At 42.8% G+C, this 11,123-nt stretch overlaps 1 long non-coding RNA gene across 5 annotated transcripts; it reads left to right on the forward strand.

The window, feature by feature from the left end:
* Positions 1 to 878: 878 nt before the first annotated feature.
* LOC124273950 lies at positions 879 to 1,691 on the forward strand. 5 transcript variants are annotated; one of them, XR_006897785.1, is made up of 5 exons: positions 879 to 954; positions 1,009 to 1,092; positions 1,135 to 1,396; positions 1,439 to 1,493; positions 1,537 to 1,691. It is a non-coding gene; the product is annotated as an uncharacterized LOC124273950 (long non-coding RNA). The 5 variants fall into 5 exon arrangements; XR_006897788.1 differs by having other exon boundaries at positions 1,190 to 1,396; XR_006897787.1 differs by lacking the exon at positions 1,439 to 1,493 and having other exon boundaries at positions 1,537 to 1,576.
* Positions 1,692 to 11,123: the final 9,432 nt, after the last annotated feature.

Genomic DNA, 11,123 nt, shown 5'->3' on the forward strand with positions numbered 1-11,123 from the left:
ACAAAAACACACGCTAAGAAATGGCAATAACTGTTCGCCAGCCAGGGTCCATATTCTCAAAACGTTTGTAGCCCTAAGATGAGGTTAGGTTGGTGGAGCTGAAGGGGGACACAATTTATGTCAGCTTCAGTGAAGTTGACAGTCTGTCCAACCTTGGATCAAATCTAAATTTCAATAGTTCCATCTTTGAACAACTAAAACACATTGGTAGAATGACAAGTTTATTAAAAGAAACAGGCAGATAAAACTATACAATCATATCCTTGTAAATGATAAATATGTATTATGCCAAACACAATCTTTTTTATGATCAATAATCCCTTTTTGAGGAATCAACGGCAAATATAACATTTTTTTCATCTTAAAATACACATATCCAAAACTTCTTAAACATTTTCTTTGATCAAAATGAGGTCTTTTAGGAGTTAAAAAACCAAATACATGTACATGTATAATTTTTTTGTTCAAAATACATCATGATTTAAAATAAGATTTTTAGAAAAGCCTATCAGGACTAAGGAAAATAGCTGAACAGAGATGAACTCCAATAAGTTGCTGGTATTGACATGCATGAATACAGATATACCGCAGACCATTCTTACAAATATAACTGAACAAAGTATGCAGTCTGCTAAATGACTCACAAAAGTAGAAGTTCATTTACTCATTGTTAGAAATCATAGGGGATAACAGGTCCACTCATTCAACCTTAAGCACATCTTGTCACACAGCACAGTGACTTCCAGTAACCATGGTAACATCATTGCTGAAATGATGGCTAGAACATAGGTTCATGTGAACATAGAACATAGCGTGTTCCGCCTCCTGCACCAGGGTGGGCGATGGTGCAACTTGTGTCAGGGCATTGAAGTCGATAGTTGGGTTATAAAATCCTCATCGTAGTCCTCACAACTACCATTACATCATGACATAGAACACCCCTAGGGCTACCAGGTGTCTTTACACTCAGCATAACATCCAGCTATAGAACACCCCTAGGGCAACCAGGTGTCTTTACATCCAGCTATAGAACACCCCTAGGGCAACCAGGTGTCTTTACATCCAGCTATAGAACACCCCTAGGGCAACCAGGTGTCTTCTACACCCAGCAATAGAACACCCTAGGACAACCAGGTGTCTTCTACACCCAGCATAACATCCAGCTATAGAACACCCCTAGGGCAACCAGGTGTCTTCTACACCCAGCATAACATCCAGCTATAGAAAACCCCTAGGGCAACCAGGTGTCTTCTACACCCAGCATAACATCCAGCTATAGAACACCCCTAGGGCAACCAGGTGTCTTCTACACCCAGCATAACATCCAGCAATAGAACACCCCTAGGGCAACCAGGTGTCTTTACATCCAGCAATAGAACACCCCTAGGGCAACCAGGTGTCTTCTACACCCAGCAATAGAACACCCTAGGACAACCAGGTGTCTTCTACACCCAGCATAACATCCAGCTATAGAACACCCCTAGGGCAACCAGGTGTCTTCTACACCCAGCTATAGAACACCCCTAGGACAACCAGGTGTGGCAGCTCCTGATCAAGAAACTTACCAATTGGTGCAATGTTTGGCACAAACAGATCACGCAGATAGATGTTTATGAGCAACACATTTTGATTACATAACCAAAAAAAAGAGTATTTATTCCAAGAACCAAACTTTCAGCACATAAACCTATGAACAGTATCTGAGTGAGTGAGTGAGTATGGGTTTACGCTGCTTTCAGCAATATTCCAGCAATATCACGGCGGGGAACACCAGAAATGGGCTTCACACATTGTACCCATGTGGGGAATCGAACCCGAGCCTTTGGCCTGACAAACCAACCCCACCGCCCCATGAACAGTATCTACCAGGGTATTAACAATGATATTACGCTGGTTAGATGGTCTATATGCACAAATCATATTACACGGGTCACAAACACTGCTACACACGTCATATATACTGGTGACAAGAACTGCTACACAGTCACACATCCCTATCATACATTACAAATGTTGGGAGATGTTACAATATCGACTCCAACATGATGTTACAGATATTGAGCATGTTTATGTTTATGTGGAGGGATTAGACGTGTTAGTGGAGGGAAGGGGTGATATGAACTATACATTGTAATGGGCCAAACAAGTGACACTATATTTAATGCTGGTATCAGTAGTATCGGGCACCTCCCAGTCACAATGAGATAACTAGGCCATATTCATGAAATGTCTTGTCATGTATTTTGTTATGAAATTCTGGTTTTGTCCGAAATAACTCTCTATGCTTGAACTATTTCAGTCAACCTCCACCAGCTTACCTCATGAAAATCATGGAAGAAAATATAAAATAAAGATTACATTTGTCTTTTTCTTGGTTTAAAATAACATGACCTACGAAGCTGACATTTTTCTTCATTGCTGCGACCCTCGTAGAATTGTTGTGTCAGTAGGTTCGGACAACAGTATTTGTAAAGACAAATGTCCCCTAGATACTCATGAGTAGTGTCGACATTTATGCAAGTAAAGCAGGCACTCTCTTTCTCCGTTCAACACTGACATTCATCAAACAGACAACCTGAAGCTACAGCAGCCTGGGTAACTAACTACATCTAGGAGCAAGGCACAGAATCTATCTCCATTCCTGGTGTCAAGGTCGGCCTTGAATAAATGAAATCAGCATCTCCATCCCCTCTACACCAGTTCCTGACAACAACAGTAACACCTGTACATCTATACATCACTATGTTCATAGTGTTAGAATCTGCTACTGTAGATGAATATCTGTGAGGAAATATCTCTGTCAAACTCCTTCCAATATGGCACCAAAGTTTGTGATGGAACTATAACAGCAGACTACTGATCAGAACTGATGCACTATCTTGTTTGTGGGGCACTATCCTGCAGGGTTTTGCTACCTACAATTAGTATTCTCATTTTGGGAATAGCAACAATTCAACACAAAAATAAACATTTCTAATTGCTGGATCTTTCACAGAACTTAGGACCAGGTTGGTAAAAGTGTAACATGACAGTTTCTAGAGAAGGTGGAACATCTGGAGATATTTCTTGTCTGCCAGGACATCCCTGAGAGAGCTGCAAGTCTGGTGCATCACATAAAGTAGGATCCTTTGTCCCTACAGCTGGGGAACAAATCATCTACCTTCACATCTCATTAACATACATTGTTCTTTAAAAAGGTTCACACAACAGCTCAGCCCTACAGATTAGGGTGTGTGACAAAGGGAGAGAACTCTGACATCTTAGGCCCTATATCACAAGGGAGACAACTCTTGTCCCCCTTTGTCACAATGACAAGAATATTCAGAAAGGTTTTGCTTGTAAGCAAGGTTCTACATCACTGCCCCATACCATAGAAGACAATGTACTCAATATTACATATGTGGAATTGAAAATCATAAATATCATTTGTCAAAATATAAAGCAATTACTTTGTGCCACATTTTCGTTGTGCAAGAGTCTCCAAAAACAAAAGCTTACAAAATTGAACATATTTTAGACTGAGTGACATTTGTACACTGACCTTATGAACTGCAACAGATAAAACATGACAGAAAACATTGCATTTGAAGGCTCGACTGGGACTAAATCCCTCTGTGCATATGTGGAGAGGGCGACCTCTCAATGAACTCAACATGTGATTAAACAAACAATAATAGACAAGTCAAACAGACAATTATAAACACCAAATATCTGTGAAATATCTACAGACCATTATATAAAGATTCAGTAAAATGAATCGTTTGGACAATACACTGTTACTTTCCATTTGGTCATGTATAGAATGTGAAGAAATGTCATGACTGGGTATACATCTCACCTGTACTGACTATATAATCATATAGATATAATAGAAAATAAACAGCAAAATAAATGTGGTGACATTATCATTCAACATTAAAACAACTGTTGGAAAAACATCCTCACTCAAAGTAGACCAATAAGAACAAACATATACTTGTCGATCTTAGCATAAGCGATGATGTCTGACTTAAATAACCTTGATGACAGACAATAGTTCTCCGTGTAGGGCTGGGGGTGGTGTAGGGGTGGTGGTGGTGGTGGCAGTGTGTGGCTGGGGTGGTGTAGGGCTGGGGGGTGGTGTAGGGCTGGGGGTGGTGTAGGGCTGGGGGTGGTGGTGTAGGGTTCAAGAGAAGGAACTTAGAATCTGGACAAGGAATAAGAAACAGGATCCCACGGTTTCTTGTTCAAGCCAAAGCTTACTATGTACTATCCAGCTTCTGACTAATAACATTTCTTCCTATGCTACAGAAATTACAAATATACTAACATGCAGTAATCGTTCAAAGGTCTACAATTACACAAATAGAAAGGAAAAAATGAACTGTCAAATTCCAAAAGGACAATCAAAACACTTGTCAGTGTTACCCACTTGGCATGTTTTAAAGGGGCTTTTGTTTAATGAAGCTTATGGCACAGGTTAGTGTGCCATTTGACTTGGGTGAGAGGGCAAGCATTGGTTGATGCTGATGCTGGCACATTGTCAGTGTCATGTGAAAGGGATTCATATTTCAAAGATAAGTTATAAACCAATATTACAAATATTCCCCAGAAGGCACAATGTCTATGGTTTATTAAAAAGACAGTCACACTGAGTGAAAAATGTAAATTCCAAGAATTTCATGATTACATGAATACTTAAGTAAACATGAAATACAGCACACATAACTATCATTTACGGAGACAGCCGGCCCAAAGTAAGCACAAAATAATTTTCAAACAAACAACTTTGTTTCACAGTCCTAATTATTTGAAGATCTCAGAAAATGTAATTTTTAGAGTAAAATTGATATTTTATACTTATCCTGACTCATGCTCTTTTGCTTGTCTTCTTCTTCTTGCTAACATAGTGGAACACTTGTATCTCCTTATTTGAAGCTCCCTTCAAAATAAAATCACTAATTGGTACTCACCACGAAGTTGCTCCCCTTTGTCTCCCTGGCGGAAAAGGTGTCGCCACCCTCTGGCCATGTGCTCCACTCTCTCCTGATTTATTTGAGCCCAACACTTGAATTTACAGGGAAATCCAAAGTGTTATGTGGGGAGGATGGAGGGAGTTATCCTCATGAGTCAGGATAAGTATAAAATATCAATTTTACTCTAAAAATTACATATTTTTCCTTATCCTGACTCATGCTCTTTGCTTGTAGCATCCCAACGGAACGGAGGTGGGTAACAGAATACTTTGGATTTATAATTAGTGATTTTGTATAGATATACTGTAATATTCCCCACGGAACTTCATGAAGTCTTAGATTTAGGATGTATCCTGTATAAAGAAACCATAGGTTATATAAAGCCATTAAAGGGGAATTACATTATGAATATATTGAACAATACATATAAATTATATATATATATATATAGGTGACTCTGATAGAGGCACTGAAATTGACTATATCCAAGTATATGCTTAAGGTAGAATACTTAAGCTGAACATATATACATAGCCCTAAAACTCCTTAGAGTTATAAGCTAGATGAGTATGTATAAAATACATATTAATCTTGTGAGGCTAATATTTTAACGCCACGAGGGACTGTCAGTTGCTGAGCGAGGACCAGTGGTCCCAATGGTGGAATGCCAGAGACATCTTCTGTAGTGATGTCTCTTAGGTAGTGATTAGCAAATACCATGTTAGATTTCCAATAGCATCCTTCCATAATCGCGGTTCAAGGAACAGTTACCGTAGGGCGAGGGTAGAGGCCAGTGCCCTGATCTCATGTGGATTTGATGCTGTTGGTGGGTCCAAGCCTGCTGCCTTGTAGGCACGGAGAATGACAGTCCTTATCCAAATAGATATTGTGGTCCGTGACACTTCTGTTTGATTCAGAGGCTTATAATGGGATGAATAAACGCTTGAGAAATCTTCTCCTTGTTTTGGATCGTCAGAAATAAACTTTGAGCTCTTACCGACACAGTGATAGGTCTTGTGTATCTTGTGATCCGAGAATAGAGGATAGCCGGATGTGGAATAATCTGTCTGGTTGACCTGGCAGTTGATTCTTTGCAATGAAATCCCATCTTAATCCGAGGTGCGCTGTGTTATGATTGTCATCAAACTGTATCCTCTCGAATCCAGAGCTGAATTTCAGACATTCTTGCTGCTGTGGCTAGCTTATAGCAGAAACAATGTTTTCTGTGAGAGAAATTCAAAGTTTGTCGATTCCAAGGGTTCATAGACCTCACCGTGAGGTGTTGTAACACTACATTCAGATCCCAAGCTGGGCGGGAACTCCGCTTTGGTCCTCCAATCGAAAGCTCGTGAGTAAGGCCAGTAACTCTGGAGATCTTGTCAATTTGACACCGCTCTCATGGTGATTACAGAGCTAAGCCGCAAGATATGTTGATATCGCTGAACCTTTTAAATGTTTGTTTTGGCGTAGGTAACACAAATAGTCTGCCACTTGAGGTTGTGAAGCCTCTTGCTGTAAACCCTTTCTTTGTTGCATAATTTTCAAACTGTGCCACTTGTCGCCGCATTGCCACGAAGTTGAGTAACGTAAGGCGTTTGACTGCTTTTGCCGCCCTGGCAGAATATCCTCTCTTGTTTAAACACATTTGTATACAGTCCATAATGTAGTTGGAACATTGCTGGGTTTCCGCACTTGTTTGGTGTGAGGATGAATTAACAGGTTTGGCGCCGCTTGGGTAGCTCCAGTGTTGGTTGACCGATTTCTTGAATTAGTATGGGAAACCACGCTCTGGCCGGCCAGTAGGGCCACCAAAGTGAGTTGTAGGCTCTGTGTTTGTCTGATTTTCTGTAATACTTGAGGTATTATTGCTGGCGGCGGAAACGCTGCACGCATTGAGGCCTTCCCATGATAGACTTAGAGCGCCCGCTGCCCAAGCTTGGGGGTCTGGGACTGGTGACACGTAATGTCGGTAGCTGATTGTTGAATCGCGGGCTTAATAGGTCTATTAGCGGCGCCCTAATTGCTTGATTATCTGTGCAAAAATTTTCCGTTGATCATCCACTCTGTCGGTGATGGTAGATGAGGCCGAGAGAGAGCCGCCTGCTAGTATATTTCTGGCTCCGAATGTGCACTGCTTTGACATGTAGATTTAGATCTTGTATTAAATCTAACAGTTGAAAGCTTAGGTTCAAAAGGTTCATCGATCTCGCTGAGCCTTGCTTGTTTATGTAGAACGCCACTGTCAATTGTCTGTATGGATCATTAGGCGCCATTTTGTAGAAATGTGCTCCAATGTAGAATGGCGCTGATTACAGCTTTCATTTCTAGACTGTTTATATGGAGTTTGCATTCTTGCTGATTCCATAACCCTGATATCGCGGTGGTTGGTGAGATGAGCTCCCCAACCTTGGAGTGACGCGCCTACATACAGATGGGTTTTGTATTCCTGCTCTGCTAAACAAATCCCTTCGCAGACATTCGATTTCTTGGTCCACCATAGTAGATGTGGTCTGAGATGTTTCGTAGACTGAATGGTTGTACATCGCTGAGATGTGCGCTGATGAGGACCTGTAGGGGACGAATCGTAATCTGCCTGTGACAGTCATGTCTTGGGCTGATGTGAGAAGACCTAGTAGGCTCTGCCATTGTCGCAGTGGTAACGGAGAGAGTAGAGCTGGTGGAATGGTCTGTTGTATCTTGAGCCAACGGTCTTCTGGTACCATAATACGGTTGCGATTTGTGATGAATCAATACCTAGGAACTGTAGGTCTTGGCGATGGTACTAGGTCCGACTTATGTAAGTTTACTAACCAACCTAGTTGTGTTAGTAGCTTTATGATGTAATTTAACTGTAGTTTGAGACGAGTGGATCTTGATCTATTTGTATCCCGGGTCGTCGAGGTAAAACGACCGCGTAGCCCTTTGACGATGTAGAAATTTGATAATCGGTTTCGCTATCCTCGTGAATAGCCAGGGGCTGATGATATTCAATGGGAGTACTTTCCACTGGTAATGTAGCCCTTCTAGAGTAAATCGTAGGTATTTCCTGGAATCGGATGAATGGGGATGCAAGTAGGCATCCTGTAGATCTATGCTGCCCATGTAGTCCATAGGATCTAATCATCTGGCGTAACTGAGGTAAATGTATCATGCTAAACTTCGTGGTTTGGCGAGATAGTTCTTGTTGAAAAGCTCATGTTGTAGATGAGTCTGTATTTCTCCGCGGAGTTTTTCTTGGGAACTAGGAAAACTGGGGAGTAGAAACCTGGTTCGACGCTTGCTTGATCTATTACTTCTATGGCCTGTTTGGATAGGAGTGATGAGACAGCCTCTTTATCTTTGGTAGTTGTTGCGCTTGTAAATCTAACTTGGGGGTTTGATTGTCAGCGGAGGCTTGTCCTGTAGAGGGATAATAAACCTGTTGAATAATGTTGGAGACGAAGGATCTTGCAGTATTCCCCAGTTTTCCCAGTGTAGTTGGAGGCGCCCACCCACTTGAGCTGGTTGTACTGGAACGGCTGGGGTGGAAGACTCCAGTCGTCCAACCTGTGTTTCAGCTGCCTATAATTGCGGAACCTCTGGGTGTCCTGCCTCTTCCTGATCCTCCTCTATAGTTGCCATATGGGCTTAATTTAAAAGAATCTTTACCTCTAGAGCTGGCTATCTTCCTGTCTCTTGCTCTTTGTAGGCCCGTGAACTTAGATCTGCCTGAGTATCTTTGTGAAGTCTGACTAATGACGCTGGCTAGTGTGTCCATCGATCTAATCATAAGGACTTCCCTGGAATCCTTAGAGACTTCCTTGGCTTAATCTTTGTCGATTTCTCCGCCAAAGATGGATGTTGTCACCACGGGCTGTATAAAGTGGGCTGTAAAGTTCTCCCCCAATTACAGGAGGCGCAGGAGGCCTTGACGACGAAGCTAAGGTCAGTGCTGCTGAAACAGATGTAAGATGATCCGCTAAAAACTGCTGATCTTTCTTTGCATAAGTAAGGCAGAATAAATCATTCTATCATCTTCCCGTCAGGGAATCCCCGAATCTAGTAATAAGAGTCTCATTGATCGCCCTAGATCTATTTAACCCAAAGAACATACGCCTCGCCATGGTTTCTATATGAGCCAACTTGGCGCATCATCCATCTTGTAAATCTTGTTCTTTACATCGCTGATGATCTTATAGTTCTCATCGATGTCCTGGGCCTTGTAGAAGGAGTCCATGTTATGCGTGGAGAACTTCTTGGCTTGAAAGTTGGGTAGATGTGGTATCTGAACTTTCAGAGCTTTCTGGAAAGCTGCATCTAGATTCTGTGGCACTGCCGCAATCGGTCGATCGGGGTAGAGTGATTGCATCTGGATCATCTTCCTTCATCAAATACGCCTGAGCTGTATTGCCACTTTTAGATGGTGATGTGAGATCTAGGTTATTGACCATCCAATACCGTGATTCTGCATCAGAAAATATGATTCCTCCATCATCCTCAAACCATCATCATTAATAAATTGTAGATGCTCTTCGACCGCGGTAGCTATCTGAATATCTGATGAGGTTTGTGGCTATCTAGTTGACTTGTGCGCCGCTTCTATGTGGAGATCTGATGGGTGATCGACCTGGTGATGAACGGAGTGGAGATCGCCTATGGGATGATCTTCTCGAGACTTGTGAGGTGAATGTTGATAGCTTCGCGAAGCTCTTCGGCAGTCCCTCGATGTTCTTCTAGACGATGAAGATCTGGAATCATATGTCTTTCGCTAATGCCTTCGCTGAAGCTTCATTTGGCGTCCCGTCCGGGGATCGATGATATGACCTTCGCGAAGGCTTCCGTGATGTCTGATGGTCTGAGTCCATATCTAGAGATGAAATCGAAGATGGTGATGATCTCTCCCGCCGCCAAGGCCTTCGCTAAGGCTGTACATCTAGGTCCTTCGCCAAGGTGGTGCGGACTTCCTTCGCGAAGGTGACATCGCCTTGGCTGCTACGCTGACGGGGTGCCTCTGGGGTGCTGTTCACGCTTGGAGCCTTCGGTTGTTCGACTTCGCTTGGCGCAGTTTGTAGTGGTCCTCCATGATGTTCATAATCTGCCGCATCATGTCTTCTGGGATGATTCAGACGAAGTCGCCGGGCGCCTTTTCTGGCGATGGGGTTCACATCAATGACGCCTGACGCCGGTGTAGAGGCATCAGGCTGCATGGAGATCTCTGCAGAAGTCACAGTCGCTGACACCGTCGCTTCTTCTGCCGTGAAGTCGGGATGATTATCGGCTGATCATCGTAGAGGCCCAACTCTGCTGCTGGAACGATCTCGCTGAGAAAGTTCTTGCTGTCTTCGAGATTTCCCTTTGGAAGTCTGGCGCTGCCCTGGGTGTCCTCAATCTGCTGAGACGCATCGATGAGGCCCTCTTAGACTTAGTCTGCAATGACGGATGTCTGGGGAGGCCGGTCGCTTCTTCGAGGTAACGGATCATGCGCCCCACGCTCCTCTGCCGCAGGGGTCTCTAGCAGAACACCAGACGGAGAGGGTCGATCGCTAGCAGCTGACTGGAAGGAATATCTGACTCTCTGCCATGTTTTGCCCTTTGTTTTGCTTGATCTATCTGCAGCACGCCTTAAGACGCAAAGATGATATTTATTAAATGCAGAATGAGATAAATTAATGCAGTAACTGCAACGGAATTAAACGCGACACGGCGAGAACAACTAGGGCATATTACATGTGGATCGGAGGCAGAAAACGTAATCTACAAATCGCATAGATTTTCATGAACGTAAAGCTAGCTGAACAATCACTTAAATACACGGAATAAACAGTAGAAATAATGATAATTAATCAATACAAATAGTAAAGGATACTAGCTATACCTCTATAGTAACCTATGAGAGGTAAAAACTAAGAGATTATCAAAGGATATGTGTGTAAGGAGACACAAGGCGCCTCACATCCTGCTCACTGGGCTTAAGAAGGAGAGAGTGAAGCACATGGCCAGAGGGTGGCTTACACCTTTTCCGCCAGGGAGACAAAGGGGAGCAACTCGTGGTGAGTACCACTAGTGATTTTATTTTGAAGGGAGCTTCAAATAAGGAGATACAAGTGTTCCACTATGTTCGCAAGAAGAAGAAGACAAGCAAAAGAGCATGAGTCAGGATAAGGAAAAACGTTTGCTTCCATAACGCAG

The sequence above is a fragment of the Haliotis rubra genome, unplaced genomic scaffold, assembly GCF_003918875.1.
Source record: "Haliotis rubra isolate DU_JTF1 unplaced genomic scaffold, ASM391887v1 Scf186, whole genome shotgun sequence".
Lineage (NCBI taxonomy): Eukaryota > Metazoa > Mollusca > Gastropoda > Lepetellida > Haliotidae > Haliotis > Haliotis rubra.